We start from the raw sequence: 16,850 nt of genomic DNA, 5'->3' as shown, positions 1-16,850 counted from the left end.
ACAAACCATCAGTTTAAAAAAAATGCATTAATCACTAATCATGGCACAATAAGGAAGAAAAGCCAAACAAAGGCAGAGAACTGTATGAGCACCACCAAGGAACCGCTGAGGAAGACCAAGATCATACGGAACAATTACTCCCCATTGTCTGCTGTCCAAATAACCACAGATGAGACAGGCACAATGCCTCTGCCAGAACATGAACGATATTTCAGTTAAAGGACACTTGGCCTGGAGATTTCAGTTTATATAATACATGAACTAGAATAGCCTTGATGAAACTTCATCTACTTTGTTCCTCACCTACTGTAAACCATGCACGAGTGTTGAATGAATAAAATCTTTCATGATTATAAGAACTTTGATGCTTCTAAAGCCTAATCCCTCTGAAAAAAAAAAACAGAGTAGGTAAACTATCAACACTCCATCCACCTGCCAGTTCCTAACATTCATTCAGTCTAATCTTGAAATGCATTTACCATTACAAACTAAGAAGTAAGGGCCAGAAAACACCTAAAGCTGCAATCTAGCTTTTTCCCTCACAGAGGGCAATATAAAGTACTCCTAGACCATTCCTCACAGATTACCAACTTTTTTTTTAAGACCTCCAAAGAAGCAGACCCAGTAACATTCTCACACAGCTTATTTTAGCCCTGAACTTGAAGCTAGAAAGCTTTTCTTAATATCTCAACTCACACCAATTATTTTTCTCCTACTCATTGCTGCTATGAAGAACAATTCATCACCATTCTCTTTCTAGCAATGTTTTACATATTGGAGGAATGTTATCACATCCCATCAGTCTTCCCTCCTCTAGACTAAACAAATCCAATTCTTTCAATCTTTCCTCATAGGTTGCGTTTTCCAAACCTCTTATCATTCCTATGGCTCTCCTTTAGTCTCTGTCCAATTTGTCAAGATTTTTCTTAAACTGCACAACCAAAGCGGAACACAGCCAAGGCTGTACGAAGGTTGCCTGAAAAGCAAAGTTTACCCCTCGTCTTTTACCCACAAGTCTCACTAAAGCTCTCCATAGCATGAGTTGTCTTTTCTGAAGCAGTTTTATCACATTATACCATATTCAGTTTATGATCTTCCAGTGCCCTGCATCCTTAATTGTCTTAATTTGTAAATACTGTTTCCCTTGCGAAGTATTTTCTGTTTCGCATTCTGTTCTGCACTTGATTGATTTCATCAACCATTAAGATTTTTCCTTGTTTTTTTTTTTCCTGGCATTTCAGGCTGCTAATTTCAAATTACCAGGTACTAAAATCATTTGAGTTCTGTTTCTCCTTTCCAAAATGCTGCAGTTCTACCTAACGTGACCTCTGCAAATTGTATCAGCGTGCTTTCTCTATTATCATACAAGACAGTCAGTGAAGTACTGAGCACTACCCAGCCCTGGGCAGACCCTAGAGGGACCCCATTTGACATCCCCTCCCACCTTGACAGGAAACTGTCCCTGTTTACTTTTTGAACCTTAATTTACAGGTTAGTCATACACCCACGTTGTAAGAATTCGAAATAGAGGACGTTCTTCTACTTCTTCAACTATGAGTACACCACAAATGACAGCATGCAAAGCTGTACTAAAAATCAACACACATCATATCTACTTCTTGGTTTTTATTTACTAGTTCATCTGTCCTGCAAAGAAATTGTACTGGTTTGACATGATTTGCTCTTGACAAATCCATATTTGCTGTTTCTTATTAACTTCTTATTCTCTGAGTGCTTGTAACAGCTAATTCTAGAAACTTGTGGGGTATTGAAGTGGGTTTTACTGTTCCATAATCCCCCTGGTTCTCATTTCCCCCTATGTAAAAATAGGCTCTATGTTTACCCTTCCCCGGGCCTCTGACTCTACCTTGGTCATCTGCGAACTCTGAAAGATAATCTCTAATCGCTCTGGGATTGTTTCAGCTAGATCCCAAAGTACTCCAGGGTAGATTTCATCAGGCCCTGCTGAATTGCCGAATATCTAAATTATCTACATTTTAGCCAGCACAGTCTTCTGCTATTTTAGATGATCCCCTTGTTAAAACTTACTGCATTATTATACAATCACAATCAACCTTTTTTTTGGAGAAGCAACCAAAAAAGGCATTGAATACTTCATTCTCCGTATCATTTGTTATTTCCTCTCCTTCCTTTTTAAGTAACAGACTAACTATCCTATCATTTGCAGTTTTTATGTTTGCACTTATGTTTTTAAGGGGGTTTGATTCAGGGACTGATTTATGGGGAGTAAAGTAATGCAAAAGCAGGATCTGTATTATCTAGAAACTCAGATACCATGAGCACGAGTCGATGCATAATTTTTGGCTTCAAAAATAGCTCAGAGACCATTTAAAAAAGACAACATTTTCTTGGATATTAACAACGTCTAAATAATATTAAAAAAATGTGCAAAAGCTTCTGCTTTCCTTTAGGAAAGTTTATCATGCAACAGGCCTACTCACGACCATGTGTGCATGCTTGCGCATTTGTGTATGAGCTGATGACCGAAAGCATTTTGAAAAGAAAATTTAAATGGTAATATGTTCAATAGATAATTTCTCATCTGACCAAATCATCTCCAAAGACATTTTCTCCACAGATATCAAAGAAAGAAAAGAAAGATGATGACAAAAGCACACAATGCACTTTGAAAGCAAAATAACTCAAAGTTAAGTACTTTTTTTTTTTCTCTTTTTTTTTTTCTAAGTGTGGCCATTAACAAGAGATCCTTGGAAACCCTGCGGGTTTTATGGAGTTTGATGAGCTCTTAATTAGAAATGGCTGAAATTTAAGCTGAGGACTTCTGAAAGCTGTGGCTGGATAGAAACAGGAGGCTTGCTTCTGCCTGATTTCCTACTTAAAAACAGACTTATGCAGAACTTCTAATAAAGCAGCTAAGAATGATAATGCCGTAGTGGACTGGTAGCACGGGAACAAGTGTTTCTGATAAAACACTGACTAAAGAGAATTTCTTCCCAAACTCAGACCAAAATAGACTTTGATCAGAGAAAAGGGTAAATGGTTCAGAAGAAGGTTGGAAGCATCAAGAAAGGAAAGAAGGGTAAGGCTGGGTCAGAAGAGGCCAAGAAAAAAAAAAGTGGAATTTGAGAAACGAAAAGAGTCGGGCAATCGCAAAAGCTCTGAAAAGCATCTGGGAAAAAATCCCAGAGTTTCAAAAGGCATCTAGGTGCTTAGCTCTCTTTGGAGGTCTCAGCCTAAACTCTTAACTGGTGCAAATGAATGTTGCTCGAGTGAAGGCAGTGGAGACATTACTGATTTCAAAGGCAGTTTTGCTAATTCCTTCAGACATCTTATAAGCAGGAAAGAAATCTGACTACTGAACTTTGCTTGCCCGTAGTGGGATGATTGAACATCCTCTGTCTCCTCTTTATTAACTCGTAGACACAGAAACCAAGCTGCAGCACACCTGGAATCGCTGCGATCCTCTGCGCACTCATAGGACCTACTGCATACGCTTTCAGGAGCTTTGAGAAAGTGCCCTGAAAGAGCTGAGGCTTTTTATCTATTTCCAAGTTGTACCTGAAAGCAATACATTTATCTCTTGCATATACATCTTAACTGTTCGCCTGTTCTTCAAATTTCAGGCTGCATTTGATTAATTCTGCAAAATATTTTGGGATGCAGTCAGGCTGGAACAACATATGCAGAATAGATTATGGTTATGCAGGGTGAACCAGATCACTGAACATGAGACAGATTAGCAGCTATACTAGACAGACAATCTATTTAAGTCTTCTGCTTTTCATTGTGATTTAATTGAATTAAAATATTGTGTTTTTTTTTTCCAGTGTATTACTTGGAAATAGGATTTCTTTTCTATGTGGAAGATTAGCATTATTACTTAAGGGTGTTCTAGACAAAAGCCCATTTGTACAAATCGTTGAAGAGCTGCACTTGGTACTGTTCAGGTCTTTCTTTATCTTCTGATCTTCTTCACTCTTCCTATAAAACAATCGGACACTCGAGCTGACTGCAGCATCTCCCTCTGATCAGAAAGTGTGATGCTAAGGAACAGGACTCCAGATCTGTATCCAAACATCAGTGTGCCAGGGGTCTGCGGGAGGTGAGGGTCTTTTCACAGCCCTTACCAAGCCATGTCCCATGCTGAGCTCCTGGACACAGCTCTGGGAAACGTCGTGGCTGCAGGCAGGCTGATGCAGAGCAAGCTGGGGGGAGCCGTATGAGTTGCATGACAACAGCAGAAGCGTTCTTCTGAAGCTTTTGATTTTAATTGTTTACTTCAGAAAAGTGGAGATAAGTATCAGCAGCTGGACACAGGGTAAATCGCAGCCACAGAGCTTGTGTAAATACTGAGGTTTCTGAAGAATGAGCTTATGTCAAGCAGCTTCAGGCAGGGAGCAGGCCAGGAAAGCCCTGGCTCGCTGGGGAAACTCCTGCTTCTCGTGCCTGTGGACATGTCCGAGCAGGCCCCAACTCGCCGAGGTTAAAGCCAAACACATTTCTGCCTTCCGAGCCTGGCCCCTGGCTTGAAATCGGCGTGATGAATCAGAGGAAAGGAAGGATTAAAAATGGGAGGGACTCTTAGGGGATGGTGACCTGCTCCCTGCAGGGCCCAAGCCCACACCTCGGCCTCAACTTGCCCACACACCGGCCCCTTGGCCAAGGCTGAGCGAGGAACCAGCCCCACGCTCAGCCCGCGCAAAGAACAGCCGAGTGGTGTGGTTAATGTGTGTAGACACACACGTGAGGGGAGGGATGGGAAGAAAGAGATGAGAAAGTGCTCTCTGGAGTCCCCGTTTTAATTAAAGAGTACTCTCTAATGAAATAACCATCTACAAAGCTGTCTTCCAATTACAAGGCCTCCCCTAACACTTTCAGCATCTCCCGTGGACGCTCCTGGAGTTTTCTGCACTGAGTGAGCCAAAGCTCCTCACTCCCTCCTGTCCCCACGGCCTCCACCTAGCAGAAGACCCCACAGGAGCCCAGCACAGTTCGACAAAAGCAGGGTGGTTACGTTCGCTGGAAACCAGGGGGCAAAAAGCAGAGAAAAATGAGAGTCGGACTCCCAGTAAAGATCAGTGGGAACTGGGGAGTCGGCATGGCTGTCCTCCTCAGAGGTATCCTCTGCACCGTGGGGGTTCACCTAGAGAAGACTGGGGCATTGCGAGGTAAAGCGAGATTATATGAGCTATAGGTTATTGGTTTTCTCTCTGCTACAAAAGACCTTTAAGCCTCCTTTACAACTTCATACATGTGTGTACGCCCCTACACCTGGCTGCAACTCCTCTCTGAAATCCAGAGGCGTTCATATGAGAGTAGGGTCTCCCAAACGGATCCTGTTTCAGGTCTTCCCCAGTCTAACATTAAAAAAAGCTTACTTAATTGTTTCAATTTCATAAAATCTCATTTTATTAGAATTTCCAACATCCCCTGGGATCATGGTGGAATTAAGCTTTACCTGTCTGGCAACATTGATTCTAGTATCGTGCAATGTACTGGGTATTGCAACATGAGGGGAAATAAATCAGCTCCTTTCTTTTACATTTCTGATCAGAAGACAACAGATAAAAACTGCTTTGGGTACTTTTGGGTACTGCAAGACAAATCATACCCCTTCATTCAGAATACACTTCCTGAAAATGTTGGTCTGGCCTGAAAGGTTGCTTTTTTTTTTTTGCAACATTATTCTACTCAAGAGCTTTATACTAATTGTTCTGATCAGCAATAACATCTTCTGTTTTCCCATTTTATGGACATTATGTAAAGTAAAAGGACAATGAAGTAAAATGGATTTTGTCAAAGCCACCAAACCATTACAAAAGAAGATTCATTGCATAATGGATGCCCTTTTCCCCATAGGGACAGAAAAATACCCTGGCTTCAGCCTAATTTTTTTGTTTTGTCTGTTTGATATCTGATGCCTACCAGAAGGATTTGTAAAGAAACCTAAGGCATTTAGACTCCAATTTAATGGGATTTAAGCATTTACTTCTGTTGGAAATGTTGAAAACAATATACTAAAGACGAAACGAACTACTGAGTTTTAATCACCTCCAAACTTGATACCTTCAACAACAACACACTGAAAAACAGAAGAAAATTATGGGGCTAGAGGCAGCAGAATGCAAACGAACCCTTCCATGCCCTGACTTTCCAAAACATTTCAGACTATTAGTTCTCAATAATTTCAACTGGGGCTGCAATTACTGAAGACTTCTGAAAGTCAGCTGTCAACTTTTAAGGTGTTTTCTTTTTCCTATAATAGCAGATGGTTTGGAGATACAGCGGTTCTAAATGCTCACTTGAGGAACCTGAAGATTTCAGAAACAGATTTTAAAACTGACAGTCAATTGGTAAGTTTTTAGACTATTCTATAAGGCTAAGAAATGGCAAAAAGAAGAGATCAGGGGGAGACAATAAAAGAGAAAATATGAACAGGCTTTCTCAGAATAACCAGAGCTCTGTGGCAGTAACTGGGGAATAACAGAACCTGCTCGGTGTCTGCATCCGCTACTTTTGCCTTTACTCTTGTTGAGTAGTAGCATTAGTTTCACTGAAATCAATCAGCCTGCCTCTGGAGTCAGCTGTTATTTAATTTCACTGAAGGGAAAGGGCAGAATCAAGCCAGCAAATACTATCACGCTTATAGATATGTTTTGTTATGTTACATGAGAAATAGTAGCGTGGGACTGCTGGGAGTTTTCAGACTGATAAAGCTGTTATCGTATTTCTATTTTTCACTGGGGAACTGCAGCACCAAGAGATCAAGGTCATATTTAGTAGAGAGAGCTTAAGAGGTGTTTTACATATGAATAACTTTAAGCATATGTTTAAGTGTTTATCTGCAGTAGAGTATCTACAAATGGCCTAAGACAAGACAGATCAAGCAAAGTCCACAGCGATGATCACCCATGAGCCCCAAGTAGCAGCTCAGGGCTGTAATTACAAAACCATCAATTCTTTGCAATGATAGCTCTATTAATGTCTTCATTTTCTCATCCCGAAAAATCATTTCTACCCCTTATAGTCGATCTAGCAAAGGAAAATAGGGAGATACGAGTTGCAAGTCTCTCTCTACTTCTTACCTAAATACAGCCTCTTAGCTCATTAAGAGCATCACACAGTCCTAAGCTCCTCATTTTAACAAGAGATGAGAGTTCTACCTGAAGTGCTTCAGTGACTCTCTCAGACAAGTCTGAAGCTCTCGAGACTAGTGTTAAATGCACTGGGTGTTTCTTTTGCATTACTCAGGTCCTTCAAGAAGTCAGGGGGAGAAATGAATATGTATTCTATATGTCAGCTAGTTATATCAAAGCCTATCGGTGTCTAATTATGGAAAACAATCTGCCTATGTGAAGGTAACAGGGAAAGCTCTAAACAGATGTTGATTAGAGAGTGCCTCTGTAGAGTACTTTTTGAGAGGTCATTTTGCAGAGTTTAGATTGAGATGGATGAAGGTGAGGTATTTGGCAGTGAATTGCATCTTTGAAGTGAATGACGAGATCAGGTTCTAGCATGGAAGCACAGAGGTTGCAGTGACATTCATCTGCAGGGGAGGCAAGTGGAATTATTAAGAGAATGAACAAACTAATTTGCAGAAGCAAGAAGTCCTTCTGAAGTGAGTGGCTGTATTTACTTTAAAGGTGCACATGAACTTAAAGGTTAGTCCGAGTCATGAGAGAGAAAATTAGTGAACGTTTTGCTGAAGATAATGGCACGGGGGGATACTCAATAATTTTCAATATAACTCTTTTATGATGAGCTTTTAATTCAGATTAAATTTTTCCTTACCTCAAACAACATTCATTAGGGTGAATTTTTCCCATTAAAAGTTCTGTGCAGCCCTGAAGGTACGATCCAAGCTCAATCACTTTGACCAAAAGAGAGGGTGTTGCTTTTTCTCTTCATCTGCCCCAAAACACTGACAGTGAAAATAAAGCATGGCATTACCCTAAATGATGTGCAGATGATGGGCCCAGCCCTTTGGTGCTCAAAAATGACAGACTTGCTGAGCAGAGAATATGACCCGTGTATTCAAGCCTTCGTGGAGATTGAGCCTGATATGGAGCAGAGGAAATGCCAGAAGTTCCTCTTTCTCAAATGGTGTTGGCACTCCTCGTGACAATCCCACCAGATTTATTACATCTCTGAAAACATCCTACTGTGCTTTCTACCTCCTTGTGGAATAGCCACAATTTACTGGTAGCCATAAGCCATTAGGTGGATATGGTCCTTCCTCTTTCTCTTTGATTTCAACAAACAAAAATCCAATGTACAACAAAAAGCTGCAGATAGGAACTCCACTGAGCGTTTGACTGTAAATGAAACCCTCAGTAGCTGATTGCTTGGAAGTGAGAGCAGAGGTTGAAAAGTAAATGCACTTTGTCCAGTGCACAGCATTGCTAAAATAATTTCTGACAGCCTGTGCCAAAGCACTGAAGTCAACAGACTTGGCTAATCCACTGTGATAAATGCAACAGTTACAAAAATAAATACCTTCAAAAAGCAACTGGGAGTTGGCCAACATGAACAATCAGAAGAAAGCCATACTTGTCTCCCCTAAATCCTGAAATAGCAGAAAAACTTATCTTTCCAGTGACATTTCTAACAGGCACGGACAGGCCCTGCCTGACATCTGCCACGGACACCTCACTTCCAAATAGCCTTGTTCCGCTTCAAAGGACCATCAGTAGGTACTGGCTGTACAGATTTGTCTTATTTCCATGATTTGCTTTAGCCAAACATCACCAGCTCTAAAAAGCACCCAATATTAAAACTGTTCTATAGGACCTTCTGTTTTATTTCTTTGTTGCTTGGCATTGCTGTCACTTCATCACTTATAGAGATGGGCAAAACAATTTGAGTTGACTTTTGAGCCGTATGCATCAACACCAGGAGAAATAATGACTCTCATATTTACAACTTCTACTCTATTATTTCATACAGAATGGAGAATGAAAATATAGCTTAACTAATTTTTGGCAATTTAACATATATTTTTTTAACAATTTAATGCATTTTTTGACCATTTAACTTACTTCAAAGCACGTTTCATTAAGGACAGAGAAAGAATTGCCATGGAGAGAAATGTATAAGGGAGTATAGTGAAATGCAAAATATATCTAAGAAGTGTCCTTTCCTTTGGCCCACTTCCCATGGAGCCTTTCAGTCTAATTTATTTGGTACTGCAAATCTCAGAGAAGTCAATGGACTTCTTTGCAACTTCTAGAATAAGCCAGGAAAGAAAGATGCAAGTACTTGTAAGGAAATCCTTGAGTTTCCTATAGCTTTTTATGCAGTGGCTTAATGTCTAGACTCTTTCTTGGAACGAAGGCTCTGGATCATTTTCCTTTTTTTCCCCCAAGTCATGCCCTGCATGACTGCAAGGCAGGAAAAGCCAGCATCTCTCAAACTATTCCATTGCTTTCATTACATTTGTACCTCGCTTTCAAACTTTGTATAGCAGGGTTATGTTGTAAATGTAAATACATAAATGGAAAGCTAAAAGGAAATTTTAATCAGCATTGATTTTACAGATTTTTCACTAATTCTGCATTTAGTAAACCTTCACCATCTCACAGTTAGGCCTTCCATTTCCTAAGTTAGTTTATAAATCTTTTCATACAGATTAGGCTGCAGCTCTCCATACAGATGAGCGTTGCTCATCTCATGCTCATTCTGCTTTCAGAGCAGGTACACCCAGATTTTGCTCCGTTACAATCATGTCAGTTCAGTCTATGACATTCTGTTGCATCTGTGTATCAGTGCATCACTGGCCTTGCTGCAGTCCTACTAACACAAAGCTTTAGCTGTACTGCCGTGCTGGTTTTGCAGGTCCATCTCCATGCTTTAAGAGGGTGATAATTTACAGTTTTCATTAAAGAGAATTCACTCTTGAGTGCTAGCAACTCCTGCTTTAATATTTCAGAGACAAGCAGCCTCTGTACTTTAATCCATCCCTGGACAAGATGCAGTCTGCCACCAACAAAGTTACGTGATTGACAGCACAACCTTTGTGCTCCTGCTCAAACGTGCTCCCTTCTGAACTTCAACCATTTCTTCCAACTTCAAAGCCAGAACCAGAAGGGCTTGGTGATGCTAGCAGGTAGACCATATACCATTAGTGTCCGTTAAAGTTAGAGCTGAAAAAATCACCTCCCGTTGAAGATCTGGAGTGAATTCTCCATGACCTCCGAACTCCCATCTCCGTAACCTCAGCACTGCTACCCCAACCAGTCACTCCTGCACACCATGGTCCCCATCCTGTCTGCAGAAGGATTAACACACTGCCTGTCACACTTACACCAGAATAACTTCGTCCTGTAAAGCAGCTTTATAGACATCAGCAGCTCTGGTGTGACTGCACATCCACAATAGGAGCTTGCAGTGATTTAACTACCGGAGGTTCCAAACTATTCTTTAATTTAACCACAGCTTCCAAGTTTAAAGTAGAGAGCAAAGTCATGGTGGCAATGGCAGAACAGTGCTTGTCAGGCAGCCCTAAATCTGCAATGCATTAACCGTGGTTGGAGAGAGCCTGTTTATTAATTCATAGCATAGGTTCACAGAGTTATTGTGTATTAATCTATTAAGATGTAGAGTCACTGGTCTAAACTTCAAGGAGCGTGGGATCAGCTAGAGAGTGAGTCCAGTACCTAAGGCAGGGATGAAAATAAGAAGCTTAAATTTGAGCAAATTTGGGTCAACTTTGGTGGAGGTACACACGCTTTGGCATTGCTGCTTTACTCTGTTTTAGATCAGCAGCAGCAGCGCCAAAACTTTGCAGAGGTTTTTCAGACATTTAGTCTCCCTTTAGTCGTGGATCGTTATCGTAGGTATTAACACTGAAATAGGATAATGAAGTTATGAAAGGCCAGCTCAAGTTATCTGCCATCCATAATGCGCTCCATCAGATGAGCCAAAGTGACAGAACAGAGCCTCAGAGCACTTCATGCATTATGGATCGCTGCTTGCATCTCGCAGGCACTGCATTCTTACATCACTGCTTTACAGGAGGCATGAGACAGGAACTAATGTATGCGTGTCTTAGCACAGTATGTAATGCAGTGAAGTCCTGACCTTGTTCAAAGTTACTAAGTGCTATTAATATATATAATGGAAATAAATATTAGCCTTGCTTTGCAGATCGAGCAACCTGAGACACAAGGCCCCTAAGCGATTTGTCAGGACCAACAGGGTGCCAGGTATCCTGACAATTTCTTTTATTCTAAGCACCAGACAAGTTCATTCCCATCCATCCTAGCACTCCTGCAGGGAGGAGGAGAGGAAGAAAAAAAAAAAAAAAAGCATCCCCTCTAAAAATGCTCCTGCTTTATCAGCAAAAAGAGGGTGATAACAAAACCAGCTCAGGCCAGACAAAAGCTAATTGAAGCATATGGGCTCAAGCAGATACTTAGAAGCACAGCCTTAAAATAGCCCAGCAGGACTAAGGGATGAATCTTCTTCAAGCACTGCAACAAGGAACTGGCAGTCAGCAATAAGGCTTAAAACGAAGCACGATAAAGCATTTCCAGGCAGGTCAGGCACCTGCTTCAGACTTTCTGAAAGGACAATCTGGTCCACTGTGCTGAAAGCAGCAGTGGCGAAGAGAACATATCCCTAAATCACTCTCCTACATGAGATGGCTGCCTGAACTTTCCAGTGGGCACTCTGAGTCCTACCATAGCCTTGCCTTAGAGCCAGCCTCAAATATATGTATGAGATCATGGGTATGGAGGTGCTATTGATGCTGCACTGAAGTGACCTTCTCTAGAACTTTGAATTTAAATGGAAAACACCATAGGCAACCAGACAAGAATTTGACACACTGCCTGGAGAGAGAACAGACTGTTTCAGTGCGCGCAAGAGGAATGCTGTATGGCAGTAAGTAATAGGTAGCATCCATTAGGCAGGATCTCTTTGGACACAGAGCTGGGGGATAAGTTTTCAGTGTGACATTGAATTCTTCAGACACTGGAGTAGGCTTAGCTTCTTTAAACGAAATTTGCTCAGAGGAATATAAGCCATTTCCAAGCATGAACAGAGTACATTAAAGCACTGACTCAGGCTTTGATTCAGAAAAGCACTTAAGCACCCTTCTTGTAAAGGGATACTTTTCGGTGCTTGGACCTTGGAAGGGAAGGTGTATTGTGGTCTCTTTGGCTCAATGCCACACATCAGGGCATAAAATAAAGCTCAAACTAATGCAATTAAGGAGGAATCCTTCACAGTGGACATACTTAATCCATTACTGCCCACTGCAGCAGTTCTTGCACCTAGGACTAGCCATTCCCAGGAACAGCACACTGACTAGGCAGGGGAATGACCCATTTTGACGAAGGCATTGTCTGAGATATTTAATAAAATACTTTTGCTTTGTTCTGTGAATTTGACAGTGATGACACTGTTCTTTAGCTGTGATAGGCTTACATGTGTTTATAATCTGGCACAAGGAACACTTCACACAAAAACAACTTCCATGGGCCGGCGAGCTTCTTGCCACAGCACTGAAGGGCAGGAGCCTCAGGGGACCGAATTTTGCATGCAAGAGCAGTGGTGTGGGAGAGGGAAACACAGGTAGAAAAGGCTTGACTTCATAAAGAAAATGTCTGGACTTGAAGAAGGAAAATAAGCAAACCAGAAAAGGGAGGAGGACCAAACACCACACTATTTCACAGCTGGCTGAACAGTTTTGGGAAAGAGATTAAAAAGAATCTCACCAAAATTTATCTTTTTTAAATTGTGCCAAAACTTCAACATAAATAAATAAATAAATAAATAACCACAACAACCTTTTGATGCTATTCATCTTTACCATGAAAACATCAATGATATTGATACCAAAGACTCTAAATCACAGACTCATTCATCTTGCAAGCAGCATTCATTTGTAATTCTACAGCATTTTATTTTATGATGGACTAGTAAGTGTTTGGTAGTGCATTTTGCAATAATAATAAACTAAAAGCAACATGAGACTAAACTAAAAGCAACTGTAACTTGGCTGTTAAATCTTTTCTTGAAAATGCTGTGAGCTTGCCAGAATATTTGGTGAGAGATGTCAGGCTTGCAAATTGACATAGAAAGAATTAACCAGGTTCTATTATATACTGCAGACTTTGCTTGTAGCTATTCCTTATGATCCATCTTCCTAACTTTTTGCAAATGTTTTTACTATAAATATTATTGCCATTAATATTCTTATTGTGGGACACCTATAGTTTTAGTTCAAATCCCAGTCTGGATTAGATCCTCATCTCTCATGCTGTAGACACGACTTCTGCACGCACCTTCAAATTATTACGTAGACTCAGAGATATTATTCAATGCAGGAAAATACAATGGGTAAGCTAGGAGAATTGCTTCCTTTTAGATGAGAAAACTGATCCTCCGTGTCATGGCCAGGTTACATCAAGAGTTAACAGCAGAATTAGTTATTCCTATTTCAGTCCCTTAATGACGCAATCATCCTTCTTGCCAGTTAGCTCTCCTTATAATTACGGTGTACAATGACGCATGTTTTAAGAGTACAGACAAGCACAGAGCTAATATCATGTGAAGTGATCTGCTGAGTAACTGCATCCGCTCTCTCGAAGGCAGTCCATCTAGGGATGTACTCAGAAGTGCATGGCCAGGCTGGGTGTAGGTGAACAACCAGCAGAACTCCTAAAAGGTATTTGCAGCCTAATCCATGCAGCTTCCTTCCCGGTCACAGCTCCCCAGGAAGCAGATAAGGCCCTCTCTGAAGTGTGAGATGGGCAGTGCAGCACTTCCCCTTGGAGCACTGGTGTAAAGTCAATGGATGCTTTTCCATGGAAATTAAGAAATTCAGATTTAACCATGTCCTGGAAAGTGTTCAGAATGAGCCTGCTCATCTGTCATCACGAGCTGATCCTCCTCTCTGGCTCATTTCACATCTCTGTCTTCATACTTGTGTGGCTGAAATTGCTTCTGGCCCTGGCTGCAGGAGGAGGACAGTTTGGCTTTGAGTTCCTGATGCTCCATCCCCTGCTTTTAAGCCTACATGAAAAGAAAGAGCAGCACAGCCAAAAGTGATGCGCTGTTCTGTGAGCAGGGGGACCCTTTTACACTAGTGAGAACATGCCTAGGCACAATCTACCTGCTGGCAAGAAGCATCAGCTTAACAGTTTTTCCAAAGTCAAGAACACAGGTAATCCTTACTGTCTGCATTGGCCTTTAGCTTCCCAAAATACTGTGCAAAAATCTTAGCACTGATTTTTTAGATGTTGGAGCAAGGGCTTGGCTAGACAACATCTTGAACTCCTTTTCATTCCCCCTGTGCTAGGACTGCACGCCACAGAAAATGGCTCAAGCTCTCACCTTCACTGCCCTCTGATACTTTCTTCAGCCTCCAGACACAGACCTCCTTGCAACTTAAATTTACAGCTCCTTGTCCCATTCTTCTCCACGGATAACATTTTTGCCTTGCATACACAAGACTTCTGTGCATTTGAAGACTTATATCCCCTCTTGCTCTTTTCATCTCAAATGGAATGAGTTTAATCGTTTGGGATTTCCACAGCAGCCACATGTTCTCTTTGACCACCCTGCTGACTCCTAATCCAGCTTAACTGGGAAAATTGGAAAGAAAACTTTTCATAGCATTGCCGTGTTATTAAGGGCTTGTCTTTTAAGGGCAATGTATTTGTTGTCACTCAAGATGCCGCCAAGGGTCTCTGCAGAACCGTTTCTTTCTGACTGAACTTTAAAAAAAAAATCTTAATTTTTCCCAGTTGGTCACCTGATGATTAATGGCTATTTGTCTCCTTCTGTAAACACAATGAGCAAACATTCATTGGCAGTACTGCTTACTGGAACTACTTGATGTGCAGAAAACAAGAGATCACAGTATTGCTAGAGGATGTAGATACCATAATAAAGGCTGAGCCAAAGGCTATTGAGTGCTGCAGGAACACAGGGAAAGGAAAACTCCTTACTAAAAGATCCAAACGAGATACCTGAGTCAGAAAAGACAGGATATGTAAATATCACCATTATTGCCATTTTACAAGTGAAGAATGGAATATAGAAGTGTAACACTTAAAAGGCAAGCAGGGTATCAGGCAATTTCCTAAAAGGACCCCAGCCTCAATGAGTTGTTCCAGAGGTCTACAGAGTCTCAGATCAACACTCCAGCCATGCTCCTCACAACCGTGTACCACTCCAAGGGAAAATCCATTTCATACTTCATGAAAAAGCCTCTATTTTCAAAGACCAAAGGGGCTGTGAAGGCCATAAAGTATATGAAGACTACAATGATGACAACATGCTTTTGAAGCAGTGAAAGGTATGAAGGCCATCTTGGGAAAGACCTAAGCTAGGATCATGCCCCTTGTGTCAAAGAAAACTCTCGGTTTACCTGCCAATTTTCATGTCCCCAGTTATTTGTATTTTCCAAAGCTCTGCAAAGCAAGTCCAGAGTTTCATTATTTATTTATTTGGGATGCTGCATGTCACAGTGACACATTGAGAAACTGGCATCTGCAATTTTCACATGTCAGAGTGACAGTAACTTGAACTGACAAAATAAATTGCAGTTCACACACTCCCACTGACTTTGTTATGTCCCTGAAGCCCTAGGCCTATTTTTTCAATTAAGATCCCCCCTTCTGCCATCCCCCCTCTTCCTACTGCAGAAGCACAATGAGCAGTGGGCAGGAGGGAACGTGACTTCCACAGCTGGCAGCAGTTGACTGGGAAAGGTAATGGCATTTCTGATACAGAGAGCAAGTAATTCTCCTTGGCTTTTTAGGAAAAGGGACACGTCCTTATTCAATCAACTACTGCCACCAAACCTTTCAGAGTGCACCGCGTCCAGGTGTGCAAAGGATGACAGGCCTGTGTTGGCTTTGCTTTAGTATTTTGGCGCTCAACTTTGTGAAAGGAGTTGGGTACTTCTACCAGGATACATCAGTTCTCAATTATAATCAGTGGAAGATTTCTTAATAAGGACATTTACTTGATCTCCTGGTCAAGGGAATGCCAGAGGTCTGGGCAAGTAAGAAACTGTATTAATCTCCCTGAAGCTGAGATGAGCATGCCATACACTGGAAGGGTGGGCAATAAAATCTTACACATGGGAATATCTCGTCCACTGCATGGCCCAGCAAGGGAAAATACTTTTAAATAGCTGACAGCCCCCCTACGTTTGTGCTCTCCCAGCACTCCTTTGCCCCATTCCACGTCAGTAAGCCTGAGCCATCACCTCACTTCCGACTGCGACCTTCCTTCTTTCTTGTCCTGTGACCACGGGCATGGAAAACATTCCCTTCCCTTCTCTGCAGTGGCGCAAGCCAAATAAAGCAAGCAGCAACTATTTCAAGCAGCAGAACTAGTACGGCTCATGAGGCAATGCTGCCTGACTTTCTTAGTCCTGTGACAATTATACCTTGCCTGAGCCCCTGACTTGGATTCCACGTCATCTTCATTTGGTAAAATGCATCACACACTCCTAGGTGCTACCGAAGGAAAACATATTTTGTTTAACAGTCCAGGTTGACCCAAGTTGTTCCTTCATTTTGTAATCCTTTCCATCTATTTGAGCTGTATTTGGAGCAACAAAACCACATGTGGCTTGCATGACATTTAATTGCAAGTACTTCACACACTTCTAAATTCCTTCCTTTCGTGTGCAGCACTACATATTTAGTCAAGGATGTGTTGGGGAAGGTCAGTAGGAGGGGAGAGAGGGAAGAGAAAACCATCTTCTAATGCATTGGCCATTCCAGAAAGAGCACTGCTCAACCACAAGAGCTAGTCATATGTATGAACAATTCTATATTCCTGCTGGCAGAGTTGCAGGGGTGAACTCAGTTATCTAACGACTGCACTTACCAGGCAGTCATCAG

At 41.5% G+C, this 16,850-nt stretch overlaps 1 long non-coding RNA gene across 2 annotated transcripts in view; it reads right to left on the bottom strand.

Annotated features, from left to right (window-relative positions):
• Nucleotides 1–12,854: 12,854 nt before the first annotated feature.
• Nucleotides 12,855–16,850, bottom strand: part of LOC121057547 — a 97,063-nt gene continuing 93,067 nt past the window's right edge. For both annotated transcript variants that reach the window (XR_005813836.1, XR_005813835.1), the window contains one exon: nucleotides 12,855–14,001. This is a non-coding gene — a long non-coding RNA (uncharacterized LOC121057547). The remainder of the gene's footprint in view (nucleotides 14,002–16,850) is intronic.

Source organism: Cygnus olor, chromosome 19 (assembly GCF_009769625.2).
Source record: "Cygnus olor isolate bCygOlo1 chromosome 19, bCygOlo1.pri.v2, whole genome shotgun sequence".
NCBI lineage: Eukaryota > Metazoa > Chordata > Aves > Anseriformes > Anatidae > Cygnus > Cygnus olor.
The sequence above is the reverse complement of the archived record's forward strand: the minus strand, read 5'-3'. Positions and strand labels throughout refer to the sequence as shown.